The sequence below is a fragment of the Strigops habroptila genome, chromosome 17 (assembly GCF_004027225.2).
Source record: "Strigops habroptila isolate Jane chromosome 17, bStrHab1.2.pri, whole genome shotgun sequence".
NCBI lineage: Eukaryota > Metazoa > Chordata > Aves > Psittaciformes > Psittacidae > Strigops > Strigops habroptila.
The window spans coordinates 5,468,374-5,485,140 of record NC_044293.2 but is presented as its reverse complement, the minus strand read 5'-3'; the positions used below and the strand labels follow the sequence as shown (position 1 = coordinate 5,485,140).

At 50.0% G+C, this 16,767-nt stretch overlaps 1 protein-coding gene across 4 annotated transcripts in view; it reads left to right on the top strand.

Annotated features, from left to right (window-relative positions):
* The first annotated feature begins 3,445 nt into the window (after positions 1–3,445).
* The window catches only part of ZBTB44 (zinc finger and BTB domain containing 44), a 34,319-nt gene continuing 20,997 nt past the window's right edge, over positions 3,446–16,767 (top strand). For 2 of the 4 annotated variants that reach the window (XM_030505318.1, XM_030505317.1), the window contains exon 1: positions 3,446–3,588. The gene's annotated coding sequence lies outside the window, so the exon portion shown is untranslated. The remainder of the gene's footprint in view (positions 3,589–16,767) is intronic. The other 2 variants (XM_030505319.1, XM_030505316.1) reach the window with 2 other exon arrangements.

Here is a 16,767-nt window from a genome sequence, read left to right as displayed (position 1 = left end):
AAAGAGGGTAAACCAGCCTCCAGCCAGGAGGAAAGCCTTGAAAGCTTTCTCCTTGTTCTCCCACTGGTGTTTTATACCCATCCAATTCCAGCCAAGAGGCTCCTGAGGTCCCTGTAAGTGAGCAGTAGATGCACAGACCACATTTACCACTGATTTACTCAGGGTTTATGTTCGTGTTGCTCCACCTGTGCCCATGAATCGAGGCCATGATGTTGTACAATGCACATAAGAGCAAATCCCCTTCCCAGGAAAATACCAGGAGTCAGTATTTTGGGAATTCATTGCAATGCCTCTTGCTGGGAAACTGCAAACAGCAGTAAAAGATGACCGAGCAGCTCAGGAAACCCAAGCCGGAGTAAATCAACACAGCTCCCTCCCTGATTTACTCCAGCAGATGACACCGCTCCAGGAATCGCTGCAGAACCAAGGCAGCTTGCTTTCCCATTGGGAAAACGCCATTGATTTGGAGGCAAATCCAAGGTCTCTATGCTGATCCGAGCACCCTGTGCTCATCTCTGCTCTGGGGGAAGCCTGGGTATCCTATCCATGCTTTAATTCTCGTGGTATTTCTGTATAACGAATTAATTCCTTAAAAACTAAGTCAAGGTGCTCTTTCACTGTGCAGTTTTATGGCTTATTTCCAGGCTGGGCAGCTTTAAAAGCTGGTTTAACTGCTTTATTTTGTTATCACATCGAAGCATGGCGAGAACATAGACCCCGCTGAACTTTACTGTCTTCCAGATATGAATCTGGGGGGCTTGGACCCTATTTCCCTCCTGTGCAAAGCCCACGAGCAAGTCTCAAGCAGGATACATGAGGTGTAACAACCCTCAGTAATGACCAAGCATCTCTGCTGCATTAATATGAACTTTACTCATTTAATCAGGCCGAGGGAGGGGATTCTCCCCCTGTACTGTGTGTGACACCCCTCCTGCAGTCCTGATCCAGCTCTGGGGCAACAGCACAAGAGGGATGTGGAGCTGTTGTAGTGAGTCCAGAGGAGACCATAGTGATGCTGCGAGGGCTGGAGCAGCTCTGCTCTGGAGCCAGGCTGAGAGAGCTGGGCTGGGGCAGCCTGGAGAAGAGAAGGTCCCTCCAACCCAATCCAGGCTGGGATTCTGGGATTCTAATTGTTACGGATCAGCATTTTGAAGCCATTCCATGAGGTGTGACACCTGACCCATGGAGGCAAATCAGATTCAACATCTTCAGGTAGCGGTGTCGGCTCTTGGTTGACGAAATCACTCCTTTTACAACCGTTTCATTATCAAACACCCCCAGCTTGACTCTTTGTGGAGCAGCATTTTGAAGATAAGGCCTGAGCACGAGTTTATTAGAAGTGACTGTGGGTAGCCAGGAGCAGGTATTTCATTGCAGATTATATCTTATGAACATGGAATCAACCCATGTACACCTGCAACCTGCTGAGATTTGGGCTGTTTGCTCCTGCTTTGCACAGGGGAAGCAAAACGAGAATTAAACAGCACAATGTCCAACCCTGGAGATGGCTGAAGCTCTGCTTCTCGCCCCATTTTTGCCAGGAATCATCTAAAATGGTCCCAGGGTTTTTATGACAGCACAAGGAGTTTGGCCTCATTATTGTTGTTACTGCTGCTGAAGCATCGTGGTGTTTTCCAGGCCTGGGTTTAAATTTTTTAGGGCTGATGAACATTTTTGGACCGTTGCCTCTCAATCTGTTTCCTGCTGCAACTACTGAGCTCTCATCATGAAGAAAGCCCAACAAGAAGAAGAAATAACCCCCAACACAAGGTACAACAAGCCATGGAGGGAACGGTTGCACTAGTCACATTAAATTAAGCCGGGCTTACCCTGAGTTAGCCCAGATTTGGATCAAATTATAGGGGTGGGGTCATTAGAGACCCCTTAACTCTAAACTTGATGGGGGGGGATGCAAACTGGAGGGTGGGTTGCAGGGGCATGGGCCCTGGGGTTGCATGTGGGGATGGGATGCACGGTGTGCACGGTCCCGGCCCCGGGGGTGCATGCACCGGACCACCGTGGGGCTGCGATGTAGCCTGCCCACGGTTCCGGTGCACCAGAGCGCTTGTGTGTGTGTATGTGTGATGCCCGGTGTGCACGGTCCTAACCCGGGGGACCTGAGCACCCCGGTTCTCCGGGCGCTGCGCTCCCAGGAGCACTCCGGTCCCGATGGACGGAGTCCCGATGGAGGGCTGCGCACCCCGGGGCACCCCGGTCGCCGCGGTACGACCGTGCCCACCCCGGAACGGCCGATAGGACCATGCACACACCGGTCTGTAGGGCAGGACCCGGTCTGTGCGGTAGGACCGTGCCCACCCCGGTCTGTGGGGCAGGACCTGGCCTCTGGGTAGGACCGTGCCCAGCCTGGTCTCTGGGGTAGGACAGTGCTGAGGCCGGAACGCCCTGGCAGGACCATGCACACGCCGGTGAGTGGGGCAGGACCCGGTCTGTGGAGTAGGATCGTGCCCACCCCGGTCTGTGTGTAGGACCCATGGGGCAGGACCGTGCCCATCCCAGTCTGTGGGTAGGACCCATGGGTCAGGACCCGGTCTCTCGGTACGACGCGGTCCGTGGGACAGGACCCGGTCTCTGGGTAGGACCGTGCCCGCCCCAGAGTCCCCCGCTCTCCGCGGTAGGACCGTGCCCAGCCTGGTACCTGGGGTAGGACGGTGCTCACACCGGAACGCCCCGGTAGGACCATGCACACGCCGGTGTGCGGGGCAGGACCCGGTCTTTGAGGAAGGACCGTGCCCACCCCGGTCTGTGGGTAGGATCCATGAAGCAGGACCCGGTCTCTAGGCAGGACTCAGTTTGTGGGGCAGGACGCGGTCTCTAGGTAGGACCCGGTTTGTGGGGCAGGAGCCGATCTCTAGGTAGGACGCGGTCCATGGGGCAGGACCCGCTCTCGGGTAGGACCGTGCCCGCCCCGGTCTGTGTGGCAGGACCCATGAGGCAGGACCCGGTGTGCGGGGCAGGACCGTGCCCGCCCCGGTCTGTGTGCAGGCCCCGTGGCCCAGGCCCCGCTCCGCGGCGCAGGACGCGGTGCCGGGTAGGCCCGTGCCCTGCCCGGAACGCGGTGTCCGCAGCGCTGCCCTCCGCGGGGTGCCGGTCCCAGCGCTGCGCGCACCGCGCAGGCGCCATTCCCCGCTCGCTGCTCTCTCCCTCTCCCCCCCCCCCCCCCCCCCCCCCCCCCCCCCCCCCCCGCCCCGGCGCCGCGGTGCATTGTGGGACACAAACAAAGTGCCCGGCCGGGGCGGCGCGGCGCGCGCGGGAGCTCGCGGACCCGCCGGGAACCGCCCCCCCCCCCCCCCCCCCCCCCAGCAGCGCCTCGCGGGGGGCTCGCGCGCGCCTCGCGCCCCCCCCCCCGTCCCCTTCCTCCTCCTCCTCTTTTCCCGCCTTTTTCCGCCCCGCCTGAGGGGGAGGCGGCGGCGGCCTTGGCTTCATCACCATCATCCTCCTCCTCCTCCTCATCGTCACCTTCATCTCCAGCATCCGCCGCCGCCTCCCCGCCCGCCGTCATGGCAAGGCCACGGCGCGGCCCGAGATAGGTGGGCTCGGCCTCTCCGCGGCGCGCCCCGCCGAGCGCAGGTAACGGGGGGGGGGTGGTGGTTGTGTGGTGTGATGATGATGATGATGATGGTGGTGATGATGGTGGTTGTGGTGATGATGATCATGGTGGTCGTTGGGGGCCCGTGGTTCCCCCTCAGGGGGCGGAGGACCGCGGCCCTGAGCGCGCAGGCGGGCGCCCACCCCGGGGAGGGCTTTGGCTGCTGCACCCCGCGGGCCGGCCCCTTCGCGCCCCCCGCGCTGTGGGGAGGGAGGGAGGGAGGGATGTGGGGCGGGTTGTGGGGGGGGGGATCTGCGGTGACCGGGCTTTCTCCCCACCCCACGGTGCGCTTCCCACCGGTGTCCCCCGCCCGCGAGGGGCCGTGTCACCCCCGAGCCTCCCCGGAGCGTTCCGGGGACACACGGACACGAGCTCCGTCCATAGGGAATGATGGTGTTTATGTGCATCCCGAGGGAGCTGCGCTGCCCGCGCGTCCCATCGCTGCCTGGAGTCTGGTTGTGAGGGGAAAAGGAGGGGTTTGTGTTGTTTCCCGCATCCCAGCGGGATACCTGCTGCTTCCCACTGCAGGCTTATGGAAGGAGAAGAGGGATTCCCACTGGCTGTTAGGCAGTGCCCGCTGTCCCTTTGTTGTTGTTGGTGTTTTCCCTACAACACCCCCTTCTGCATGTTCCTTGCTGCCCATCTGCCGGGGTGTGCTGCCTCTGTGTGTGCCCGTGTCCGTGCACAACGAGGATATCCTTCTCCGAGATCTGTTTCATGTTTTCCTGCTCTCCTTCCATGTATTTGGGGTTATTTTCCTATATGCAAACATAAACATTGACAGATGCTGGGGGGGGGGGTATAGTCTGTTTCTTGCTTGCCAAGAGCCTGTTGCCTCACTTCATACACACGGGGCAAGGGTGCTGCTGCCTTATAAAACCTGCTGTGCTGCTTTCCACGCACACGTGTGCTGCTCGATGCTTGACCACCACAGCCTCTTACATACACCTCAGGAGGCTTCTTCCTGCCTACAAAAGCTGTAAAGATTGGGTTTTTTCTCACCCAAATAAACATGCTCCTATCTTTCACCAAAGCTTAAGGGGTGACTCCTCCAGCCCAGCTCCTGTTTGTGTTGCGGAGCTTGTTCTGCCTGCTGATGAGGGAGGGTCTGTCTCCTTCTACCCACACACTGAGCAGCTTGTGCCCAGGTAGCCAAGGAGGCCCACAGCATCCATCCTGGATCAGAAATCGTGTGGCCACAGGACCAGGGCAGGGATTGTCCCCCTGTGCTGGGCACTGGTGAGGCTGCACCTCAAATCCTGTGCTCAGTTCTGGGCCCCTCACTACAAGAGAGACATTGAGGTGCTGGAGCAGGGCCAGAGAAGGGCAATGGAGCTGGAGCAGGGCCTGGAGCGCAAGTGTGATGAGGAACGGCTGAGGGACCTGGGGGGGTTTAGTCTGGAGAAGAGAAGGCTCAGGGGGGACCTTATCGCTCTCTACAGCTGCCTGACAGGAGGATGGAGCCAGGAGGGGGCTGGTCTCTGCTCCCAAGGAACAAGGGATGGGACAAGAGGAAACGGCCTCAAGCTGCCCCAGGGCAGGTTTAGATGGAGATGAGGAACAATTCCTTCCCCAGAGGGTGCTCAGGCATTGGAACAGGCTGCCCAGGGCAGTGCTGGAGGCACCGTCCCTGCAAGCGTTCCCAAACCGTGTAGCCGAGGCCCTCAGTGCCATGGGTTAGTGGTGGCCTTGGCAGTGCTGGGCAGTAGTTGGAATCGATGATCTTAAAGGCCTTTTCCAACCTGGTTGATTCTCTGGTTTGATATAAACACACAGCAGGGTATTCCCACTGACTGCCGACCGGCTGTGTCCCCTGCTGTGCACATCAGGAAGGGCACAGGCAGCATGTCACCAGTAGCCTTTGGGAGGCAGGCCAGAATTCCTCCTCACACGCTTCCAGGGGGAACGTTTCCACTGTCCTTTCATGTCTTGCTCATTCCCACAGACACCCAGCAGCAGCTATTTCGGGGCCTGCCCCCAGCCCGTGGCACTTCCTCACTACACGTGCTTGAGGTCACCCGATCTTACCCATTTCTTATCTCTTCTTGGCTCTGCTTCGTGGCTGCCTGTCACATCGCTCACAACTGAGACTTTCAGCCCTTTTTCTTCACGTGTCCTGCTGATACTGCAGTGTGACACACTCGGGTTAACCCTACCTTGTGTTTTGCTTTGACTTCCTTGGGGTTCCTCTGCTGAGCATCCCACTGGAGTAAAAGTAAGTAGTCTGCGTGCTTCCTTGGTATCTGGAGCTCCCAAATTGGAAAGCACAGGTCTAAAGCACATTCAGTTTTTGTTTTCCAGCCATATCCATTATTTTCCAGCCCATTCTGATGTTTCTAGAAGTCTCCTGCTTTCCTTGCACGAGGTCCTTGGTTTGCCATAACCACATGGGGAGGTTGTCAGGTTTCCCAGTTACGTGTCTGCCCCCACTGTCCTCCTGTGCTTCTGCCTGATGTGAGGCTTTTCCTTTTCCCCTTCTTTAGTTTTTATTCCATTTATCCTAGCTGTTATTGGCTGGAGCTCACCCACTGAGCCAGGGAACTCGAGAGGTGAAGGGTGAGCTCCCCACCTTCTAGCTGTGTGGTTTTGAAGGCTGGGTGACGTGTTGTCTGTCATGTGTGGGGACACTGCAAGGTGACACCGTGTGGGAATGGCTTTGGCCACAGTCTAGCACCCAGGAGTGGTTTTAGGGTGTTTCAAGTGCGATGTGCTTTTGGTCAATGCTCCATCCCTGGCAGTGTTCAAGGCCTGGTTGGGGAGAGCCTTGGGTGACATGGTCTAGTGTGAGACATCCTTGCCCGTGGCAGGGGGTTGGAACTAGATGACCTTAAGGTCCTTTCCAGCCCAAACCATTCTATGACTCTCTCATTCTCCTGCCGTCAAGGTCTCTTCCTGCAGCTTGATGTCTCCATGTGACGCAGATCCAAGGTGTGATGCACCTGGAGACCTTGCCTGGGTTTAAGTGCATCTATTTAAGGGGCTGGAGCTGAACAAGTGTTAACCTGCTGGCGCAGACACAGCTCTACCAGCATAAATGCCTCCATTGATGTACAACTGTTTATACCAGAAACCAGTTACAATGCTGTAAGTGTCTCTCCCTGAGGACTACTTCTATTTAAACAGCTGGTTTTAATCCGAAACTTTAATTGGTGTGAACACTCCAAGCAGTCCCTTTCCAGGGGAAGGGAATTTCCAGCCCTGCTTTAGTCTCCCCAGGTGGATGTTGCACGGATGCTGACTTGTCAGGAGGGAGGATCGCGCTCGGTTTCCCATGCAGAAGGTTTTGTGCTGGTTTTGTTTACAGGGTGAGAGAATTCTGCCTTTTGTGACTGTGAGGTTTGGGGGGGGGGGGGGGGGGGTGTTTGTCCTTATGTATTTGTGCTGTAATACGTAAGAGAAGCAGTCAGCAAGTGAAACTGAATCCCTGCCATGTTTGTTGCAACAGGAGGTTAATCATAAACTCTGGCAACTTTTAAAAGGGGTGGTTTCGTTCTGTGGTGTCTGTAGCAAATGTGTGCAGCTACGAGGGTCGGGTCAGCTCTTTGCAACGCGCATCACAAGCAGCTTTCTTTCCCCTCCCTCACCCTGTGCGAAGCTTAGTATTTTTGGATGCATCCAAAAGCTCAAAGGAGGCTTCTTAATTTTATGCCCTTCTTGGGAATGGATGTGCGATGCCTGTGCTGAGAGGTGAACGGTGTTTGATACGGAGAAGGTCTTGGTGCTTGTGTCGCTTGCTCACATCTAGTGTTTCACTGGTGTTACATGGGGTAAACTTCTTTCTCAAAGGCCTTTGAGAACACTGGAGTGTATTCCTGTCTGTGTAACGTCACTCACTCCCTTTAAGCATTGTAATCTACCAGCTTAAACGAGGAGAAAGTCAAACTGACAAAGCAGCGCTGCTTCTGCTGGCACGTGACGAGGAAGGAGATGTCCCCTGACGTAGAAGGGATTGTCTGTTGACATTCTTCTCTCTCGCCTGGTTAGAAGTAGGTTATCCCTGCTCAAATTATGCAACTGTGCAGACAGCCAGACTTGAGGAATTCCAAATACTTCAACGTGTCAAGTGCTGACTTCGAAATGAAATGCCGTGGTTGCAGAGCGTGTTCACAGTCTGTCGCTTGAAATACGGCATCAATCTGGGAATGGCTGCAAAGGGGCAGCAGCTTCAATTGCTTGTTCCTTCGAAACAGCGTTGTGTAAGATGGCAGGAACAGAACCGGGTGGGAGATGTGCCTCTACCTGTAGTAGCGTTTTGATGTGGAAGTGGGTGGTTAACACTTCAGCAGTGATAAGCAGGGAAAAATAATACCAAAAGCATCGATCTGTGTAAGAAAATGAAACACTTCATGCTTGTGGCTGCTGCTGTTGCTTTGAAAGATGCTGTTTGTAGCATATAGATCTAATGAAATACTTGCGTACTTATTGCTAAGTAAACATAGGAGTCCGTTTCTCTTAACTTGCCTTGGAGATCAAATTGATTCCTCTCGTGGTTTCACTGGATGAAAATACATGTCCAGTCCTGCTTTGTACAAGGTGCCAAAATGAAATGAGGGTGGTAGGAAATGAATGGCAAACCCGGTGAAATGGAATTCACGTGTATGGGATGGGAGAGAGGAATACATTGAATTCTTCCAGTCCAAGTAGAGGGCAAGCAGAGGAGCACACATGGACAGCACAGAAATCATCCCCCCCATGAGGTGAAGGCTTTGGAGGTGGCCCGAGCTAGAGGGTAGGTGCTGCCAGTCGTGTTTGATAGTGCCTGTTAGACCTGGTGGATTTGCCAAGACCTTTTGAGCCCTTTATACCTGTAGCTTCTGCAATAAATCTCCCAATTTGTGCCAAAAGAACTCCTGGGTTGGTTTCTTTAAAGCCAATGAATAGTAACCTCACTGAGTGCCTTCTAGGTTTTGTAGTATGAGAAAGAAGAAAGAACCTTTTTCCAGTCACCACCTGATTCGCAATTTTATATACATCTGTGTTCTCAGTTTTCTCTCTTCGGGTTGTTTTTTAGTCCTTTTCCAAGCTGTATCATCCCAGTCTGTTAAGTACATCTGTCTGTGGAGGCTGTTCTACATCACTTTGTTTTCCTCTTTGAGCTTTGCTGTATTGTTCTGGGGTGATTTGACCACAATCGTTTGCTTGCCTTACCCAGGAGGGCTGAATGCAGGCAGGTTTTGTCAGAGCAGAGATGCTTTCTAATAAAGGGACACTTTGTAGCTCATCTCTGATAACATTATAAACACTTTCTGTGTGTAACTCATTCAGAAGCACCAATGAATGTAGTAATTGCAGTGAGAGCTATTTTAGTGGAAATACAGACACCGAAGATGATCTTGGTTTATAAATCTAGTTACAGATGGTAGTTGATATGTATTTGGATATTACCAAGACTGCCTTGTGGAATAAGTTATGGTGGGTTCTTGCCAGTCTCCTGGAAGGTTTTGGAAGCATGGGAATGGAGACCAAAGAGCTTTAGAAACCACTAGTGGGTTTGGGAATCACTGGTGGGTTAATGGGTGTTGGGGACAGATATTTACGTAGTGTTGGAGCTCTACAGGTCGAAGAGTTTCAGCAGTTTGCTTTCAATGCCTTTTTTGTTTAAGTGGATAAATACCCTGATAAGAAAGACCTACTCTGGGACATTTCTGTGCAATGTTGGTGAAGATACTAGAGGTTGAAAGAAAACCCACTAAACTCTCCCTAACCCCAGCCTGATCCATGGATATGACTCTGCCAGTCCAGGTTTGGCCATACAAGGGGGAGGATCACGTAGTTGCTGCTCACCTGATAAGGTGGTTTGTGGATAAATACAAGGATTTTGAGTTTTCAGGGCCAAGAACTCCTTTTAGGCACTGAAGTTTATCTGCAGAAGTCATTAGGAAAATAAAGGGCTAAAAGGGTGATGACACAACCACATTCCTGCCTTGCTTCAACTTGCTCAGGATGCTTTATAGCTGCTTCCGTTGGAAAGGTGACTGCTTGTTTATGTGTCTGTGACACCTTGAGCTGGCTGCCTTCCACACTGTCTGGAGCAGCACTGCCTTTTCTCCTCTTCACATTGTACAGGATGTGTGACTTTGCCTTGATCTCTCCCCTTTGCTCTTTACACAGGTTTTGCCCTGGTGTTGCTTGACAGCGCAGGCTTCCAGCACTTTGGCTGTTAATGGGACTAGTAGTGTGCTTCAGGGAGATGTAAGATTTGCTTTGGGCTTGGGAAAAACTCATTTACTGTGGATTTCACTAATATATAACACTTCCTTGCTCATGCAAAATAAAAGTGAGAGAAGGGAAGCTGTCATTTTTTGTCACAAACCTGAACACTTCAAACAATCCATGGGTTGACAGGTAAGCTTTGTGCTGAACTAGTAAAAACTAGCACTTAGCCAAATTTGGCTGTCACCAACCTAATGATGGTGATATGCAGTTACAGTCATTTGTTTCTGGAAAATGAGGAGACAGGTTTGTCATTTCCAAGTGACAAAAATGAAAGCCTTATGCACATAAGGTAGGAGGCACAGCAGAGAGGAGGGATTCTTCACTTTGGTTGCTGTTGGGGCGTTTAGGCCCTGGTTTTGTCTTGGAGGAAATGAAGAAATACATGTGTGAGGAGGCACAGATGAAGTTTTCTTCCTTCTGAGCCTTTCATGGCTCTAATGCAGCGATGCCACGAGGAAAATCTTGAACCATACTAGTATATTTTGGTCTGCAGATACAAACCCCGTGCCATCTTCCTTGAGATTTCCTTCACATGGTCCCACCAAAAAGGGCTTAGAGGTTTTTGCTGCTGTTACTGATGTGGGAGGTGGGCTTGAGGTGGTGTTTTGGATCTATGTTGTTCATTCGTTTCTGTTGCCAGACTGGCAGAGCTGAAAGTGAAGACTGAAGTGCTATGGGTAGTCATGGTAAAACTAGAAGAAACAGCTTTCTGGAGTTAGTTTAATCTAGAAAGTTGCTACCATGTGACAAATGAAAGCACTTTATGGATATTTTTCAGCAATTTGCAGTTCTTAGAAGAATTTAATGTTCGACTTGGTTTGGTTTTGTGTCGTTTGTTTGTAGTGCTGTTAAAAACCAAAGGCTATAAACCCAAAGCCTCGCTTTTTAGTGAGGCAAACACTCATGTGATGGCTTTTCTACACTGCGAAATTTGGGAAAGATTTAACCTGACTTTGCACAGAGTGAAAGTGTAAAGGAGCCATGAGGATCACATAAAACTTATGCCTGAGCACTGTCATGGAAAGAGTGGTTAAATTTGAATGTGTGCCTCAGGGATGTACCACATCAATCCATAATCTGATTATGTTCTGTGGCACTTGCTACGTGAGGATATGAAGGGACTATGAATTCACCTGTTGGTTTATTCTAGGAACAAAACAGCTTGAAAGAATTGAGATTTGCTTCTATCTTGATGGCACCAATACCTCTGGAGTGCTGTGATATACCACTACTAGTTTGATCATGTGCTGTTTCAGAGACCTTGTGAACAACCCAAATTGCAGGGCAGTGAGTCTGCTGTGAAACATCTCAATACATCCTACCTAGCGAAGTCCACACTAATTTTTATGACGAGAATAAACATAATTCAGTCTATAAAAGACCTTTTAGCAGTTATGGCTCGTGGTGTTAGAGCCTCTGCATTATCTGGAACACTGATGTGAGGTTGCTATGATGAGAAGTTTGAAGCGAAGGTGGTGTTTATCTGGTGTGCTTATTCAAGCATGTGAAAGCTAGATTAGGCACATAAGGTTTGTACTTCACACTGCAGCTTCTAAAAGGCAACAAGTTAAATCTGGGTCCTTTGAAGCAGTAAATGGTAACATTCTGTTGTCTGAAAGAGGGGACTGCAAATGGTCACACTGAAACTCGGAAAACTCTTGGAAAAACAAGGCTTGGGGCAGGGTGAAGGCTGTGACAACACAGGGAGTTCCTCTCATGTCGTTAGGGATAGGGCAGCCAGAATATTGTACCTGATTGTGTCCCTGAAGCTCCCTGCATCAGAATGGTGCAAAGTTACTGTTTTGAATTCCCCTCAGATAAATCGTAGAATCCCAGCCTGGGTTGTGTTGAAGGGACCTTAAAGCTCATCCAGCTCCAACCCCTGCCACGGGCAGGGACACCTTCCACTAGAGCAGGTTGCTCCAAGCCCCTGTGTCCAACCTGGCCTTGAACACTGCCACGGATGGGGCAGCCACAGCTTCTCTGGGCACCCTGTGCCAGCGCCTCAGCACCCTCACAGGGAAGAGCTTCTGCCTCAGAGCTCATCTCAATCTCCCCTCTGGCAGGTTAAAGCCATTCCCCCTTGTCCTGTCCCTACATCTCTTGTCCAAAGCCCCTCTCCAGGTTTCTTGTAGCGCCTTTAGGCACTGGAAGAAATCTTATTTAAGAGATCAACTGCTGCATGAAACATGGAATTTCTTTGAGCCACGAACCTCGGTTAAGTAGAAAGATACAGAGTCTTAAGAAAATAAAGTCTCTGTTCTTTATGTCTCTGTAACTGGTTTCAAGAAGTATTTTGTCTTCTGGCTGTTGCATAAAAAGCCATCAGTGGCGTCAGAGCAACCATTTGCATACGTCGTGCACTGCTGAGCTGCCTTGATTATTGTAATCTCTTCTTTTAATTAGATCCCAAGATTAAGAGGTGCTGTCTTGCTGATCAGCACACTTAATGTGTGCCCTATCAGTTCTAGCTGGTACATGTTCCTAGCTGAAACATCATCTGGTGAAGTCAGATGCTCTGAAAAGGTATACGTATACTTTACTTTAGAGACACGTTACGAGGGAGCTGCACAGAGAAGAAACTCTCTTGGGAACCTTTCGGGAGGTTAAAATGAATATTGACAAATCCCTGACCAAAAAATTAGGTGTTCAAATAGTTGCGTGGTCTGTGGGCCTTTCACTTTGAATTTAATCATGTGGAGACCTTACTCCAAAGTCACTTTTAACTCATTTAGTTTCCACATTCTAGCTCAAGTCCGTTGTTTGCTCCCTAATATATAATATTGATGCTTTAATTTCATACTCTTGGATTTCCCATGAATTTCATTCTGTTCCTAGGCCTCCAGTTCTCAATCATTTGTCTCTGTGTTGTGCTGACAATACATCTTAACCTTCCCATCAGCATTTTCTGAGCCAGTGTCTCTATGGAAGCACTGGCAGATCATTGCTAAGACAAGTCCTCATGGCACTTGAGAGGTAAATTCTTCAACCTGTTATTTCAAGTACATGAATGACTTCTTTTCAGCCAGCTCCTTAGCTTCAGTTTGTCTGCTCATCTCCTTGTTTTCACTAATAACTGCATGTCATGTTACTCAAACACTGTAATGAAGTTCTCATCATAGGTGGCATTGCTTTTTCCTCCCTCAAAAACACACTCTCTGGTCATATTATGTTCAGTAAACACAGGTGCTCTCCCGTTTTCTGTTTGTTTTCTTCTTCTTTTCTTTAGCTTGTTTTCATTTAGCCACATTTCTGCACTTGTATACCAACACCTATAATCATCTAGCTTGGAGAGATGAAAACATCTCTGTATTTTTAAATAATCAGAGCTCCTGCACTAAATATTTGAGAGATGGAAATAACAGCGTTGAGGTTGCCAAGCTTTCTGGCAGGTGCCTACCACAAAAGGAGACGATCTTTGAACACTCCTGCCTCTTCTCCTGGTACAGTAGCACCTTGAGAATGAAAGCTTGGTTGTAATCACAGCAGAGCCTGATGGAAACAGCTTTAGATTGACTTCTCATGAAAGGAGTGGTAACGTGTTTTACATGCCTACAGCATGATCTTAATCTGCAAGTTTTATCTAGGCTGGGAGTTGCAGCTATGCTTTAATCTTCTTGCTGGATTCATCTAGCACACTCAGTGCCTTCATACGGAGCTCTCTGTTGCCTGCCAGTGGTTCCCAAGCATTTTTGGGCACAGGCTGTTGTCAGCTCTCAGCTTCTCTCATCACTCAGCAGGGTCTGCTGTTGGCCACGGCCATTTCCAACACCGTGCAGACTGTTGTTGTTGCCCCGGAGCCAACGTGAGCGTTTAGCAGGTTAGATTTCACTGGGTATGACTTGAATCCCAGCTCTGTGACAGCTCCTGCAATTGAAGTTAAAAGAAAGGTTTACATTAGGATTCAGTTCTCTTGCCAATATGAAATCAGTCAGGTCTGTCGGCCATATAAACAGGATGAGAAGGGACAAGACTAAATCTAGAAGTGTCACTTTGATGAGGAAATGACAAGGCAGAGCTGCACGAGAGTCTGCTGCAAGGATGTGGCTGCTGGTGCAGTTAATGAATGTGGCCTTGGCATCTGTGATCTATTACACTCAGGCAGATGACTTTTTCATTCTGCCAGATGCAGGGCTTGGAAGAGCTGGTTTCTGAGTTCCAGGACATGTTTGGGGGTTTCAAACAGCTACAGTCTGCAAAGGACATGCTGGAAGATGTGTTGGCCCAAATAGGTGAGTGCTGTGTCTTGTTCTGTTCCATCACTGGGAAGGTTTGGCAGGTTTGTGGATCCAGTTCGGTTTGGGTGCATGCATATCCATCCTCTTTGCTGTGTGCTGGGCTCCAACATAAGCTCCTCTTCATGCTGTAATACTTCCAGGCTCTCTTTAATACCTCCTGCCACGCTGTCAGAACATGACTGCTGAATTTGTACTTCTTCATTTCCATGCAAATGACTAATCAGGAAAACAGCCCAAAAATCCCTAAGACACGTTGAGCTTCACTTTATGTGTGTGAAACAGTGACTCCTGAAAAATAGTGATGGTTTAATGGTTTACAGGTCTGTCTTTCTCATGGTCTCACAGTACAACAGCTCTCTGGTATGTTTGGGGTTGGTTTTAATATTCTAAAGTAAATGTAGTAGACGTTGTAGCTGCCCGAGGGGAGATTGAGATGAGCTCTTAGGCAGAAGCTCTTCCCTGTGAGGGTGCTGAGGTGGTGGCACAGGGTGCCCAGAGAAGCTGTGGCTGCCCCATCCCTGGCAGTGTTCAAGGCCAGGTTGGACGCAGGGGCTTGGAGCAACCTGCTCTAGTGGAAGGTGTCCCTGCCCGTGGCGGGGGGTTGGAACTGAATGAGCTTTAAGGTCCTTTCCACTCAAACCAGGCTGGGATTCTATGAAATCAAGTAACAGGAACGTGCAGCAGTGGATTGCAAGGACAGCACCTTTCCCCATCCCACCCTGCAGTGGGGATTGGGTAGTGTGTTGTGCCAGGGTCTCTAACAAGCTGCTTTGGCTTCTCTCACAGGCCCCTTCAGTTTTGCTCACACCAGCTCTGAGTCAGGCCAGTGGATGTGTCTCTCACCCTGTGTGGCAGTTGAGGGACGTACTACTGGAGTTTTGGAAGAGCCAGGAGCACGCTCTATTCAGCCAAAACTTGGGACCCCGCTTCGAGGTGATGCATGAGAATGACACAGTGATTTTTCTGAGCAGGCCCTGGGCTCATCCTGACAAAAACTGAGCAGAGATTTGTCATTTTTGTACCTATTTTTAGGAGTTTGCACAGGAATTGGAACTCTTTCATTAGCCTCATACCTGGTGCATATCACTTTCCTCACCATTGAGTAACCCACATGTTCCAGCATGCGGAGAGCTTGAGTTTGGTACTTTCAGGTTGGTTTCTGACCAAGGCTTACACCTTGGTGCTAGTTAGAGTTAAAACAGAAAGCCAGAATAGATAATTAGTGGTATATTGTAGGGGTGATAAGTGGCATTGCAAAGAGGGGGGGGGGTATCAGCTCCCTCTGTATTCCACACAGCTGGAAAGCAGTGTAAGATGGTCAGTACTCTTAGGTGAGGGGAAATAAGTCTGTTGTTACTGCAAAATTTGCCCTGAACCTTCCTTTCTAATGTATATGTAAATGTTTCCTCATTTTCTCCTTTCTGTTGCAGCTGACCTACCCTCTCCATTGACAATAAAAGCATTCTGTAGAATAAATTGCTGGTTTTGGCACCCCACTACTTGTCTCAATGCTTTCACCAGCTCTGAGAATTCAACTGCAGCTTCCAGCTTTGCATCATGTCAATGCCCATTTCCATCATCTGAGTCATTCTTTTCCTGTCCACATTAAAGATTGATGGTTTGGGTAGCACTGCTAATGTAACTGCATCCTAGGACTTGGCCATGCCCTCACACAGCTCCCTTTTTCTCATGGTATATTAGTTAAAGCTTTTGCTTTCTGTTATCATAGGGTTTAGTTTGGGGGCAATTTAAGAGATGTGCTGGGAATATGAAGCAGTTAGAGGCCTGGATACAAAGAAGTTAAATGCTCTTTGCAAGTGCCACTCATGGTAGATGCAGTCAGCAGCCTCCAAAGCTCTGGCAGATGGAAAGTGCCAAATCCCAAATTTTAACAAAATAAATGGCCTTATCCACTGCAGAACTTCTGGAGTACATAAGAAAAGCACGACACACACATTTATATGGCTTCTGCTGTGAGAGGGAATATTGCTGCTCACTAGAAATAGATGGATTGCAGTATTTCAAGTCCTCAGCTTGCTACATGAAATTGCTCTACCGCTCCAGCTCCCAAGTGGAGTTCTCCAGTTCCTTACCTCCATTACCAGTGATTCTTTGCTGGGCAGGCAGAGGTCTTCTTGTCCAAGAGCAAACCTCCCCTTAAACTCCTTAAAACAGAAAACGCCTGAAAATTGTCCTCTTCTGAGAAGCTTGGAGGGAGGGGACATGGAAGCAAGTTCAGTGTCTTGGGGCACTTGAATGAAAGCGGTTCCCAAACCAACAGACCCACACCAGCCCCAGTGCTGAATGCTCTTCTGTAGTTTGCAGGGTATAATATCACCTCAGCCTCCAGTTAGATTGCAGCTCAGCATCTACTTCAGCTTTTACCCTAAGGTGCCTAAGAGTGGTTCTGAAGGAGGTAACACAAGCTCCTTTGTGCCCTTGCAGTTGGAAGTACAGTGTTCTAGAGGAAATTGAAGTGCTGAAACACTGCATGTTTATCTGGATGCTTCATTTCCCTGGGCCAGCCACCCACTGCAGCTAAAGGTTACAGGTTTGCATTCCACAGATGCCACTACACCGAAGTGAACGCTGCACATTGATGTCATTTTGAGCCCAGAAACCTCCTGTTTGCCTTCTCTTCTTCGTCAATCCCAAAATCCCACTGTCAGGCTTGGCAGTGGGGAGCTGAGTTCAAACCACGTTTAC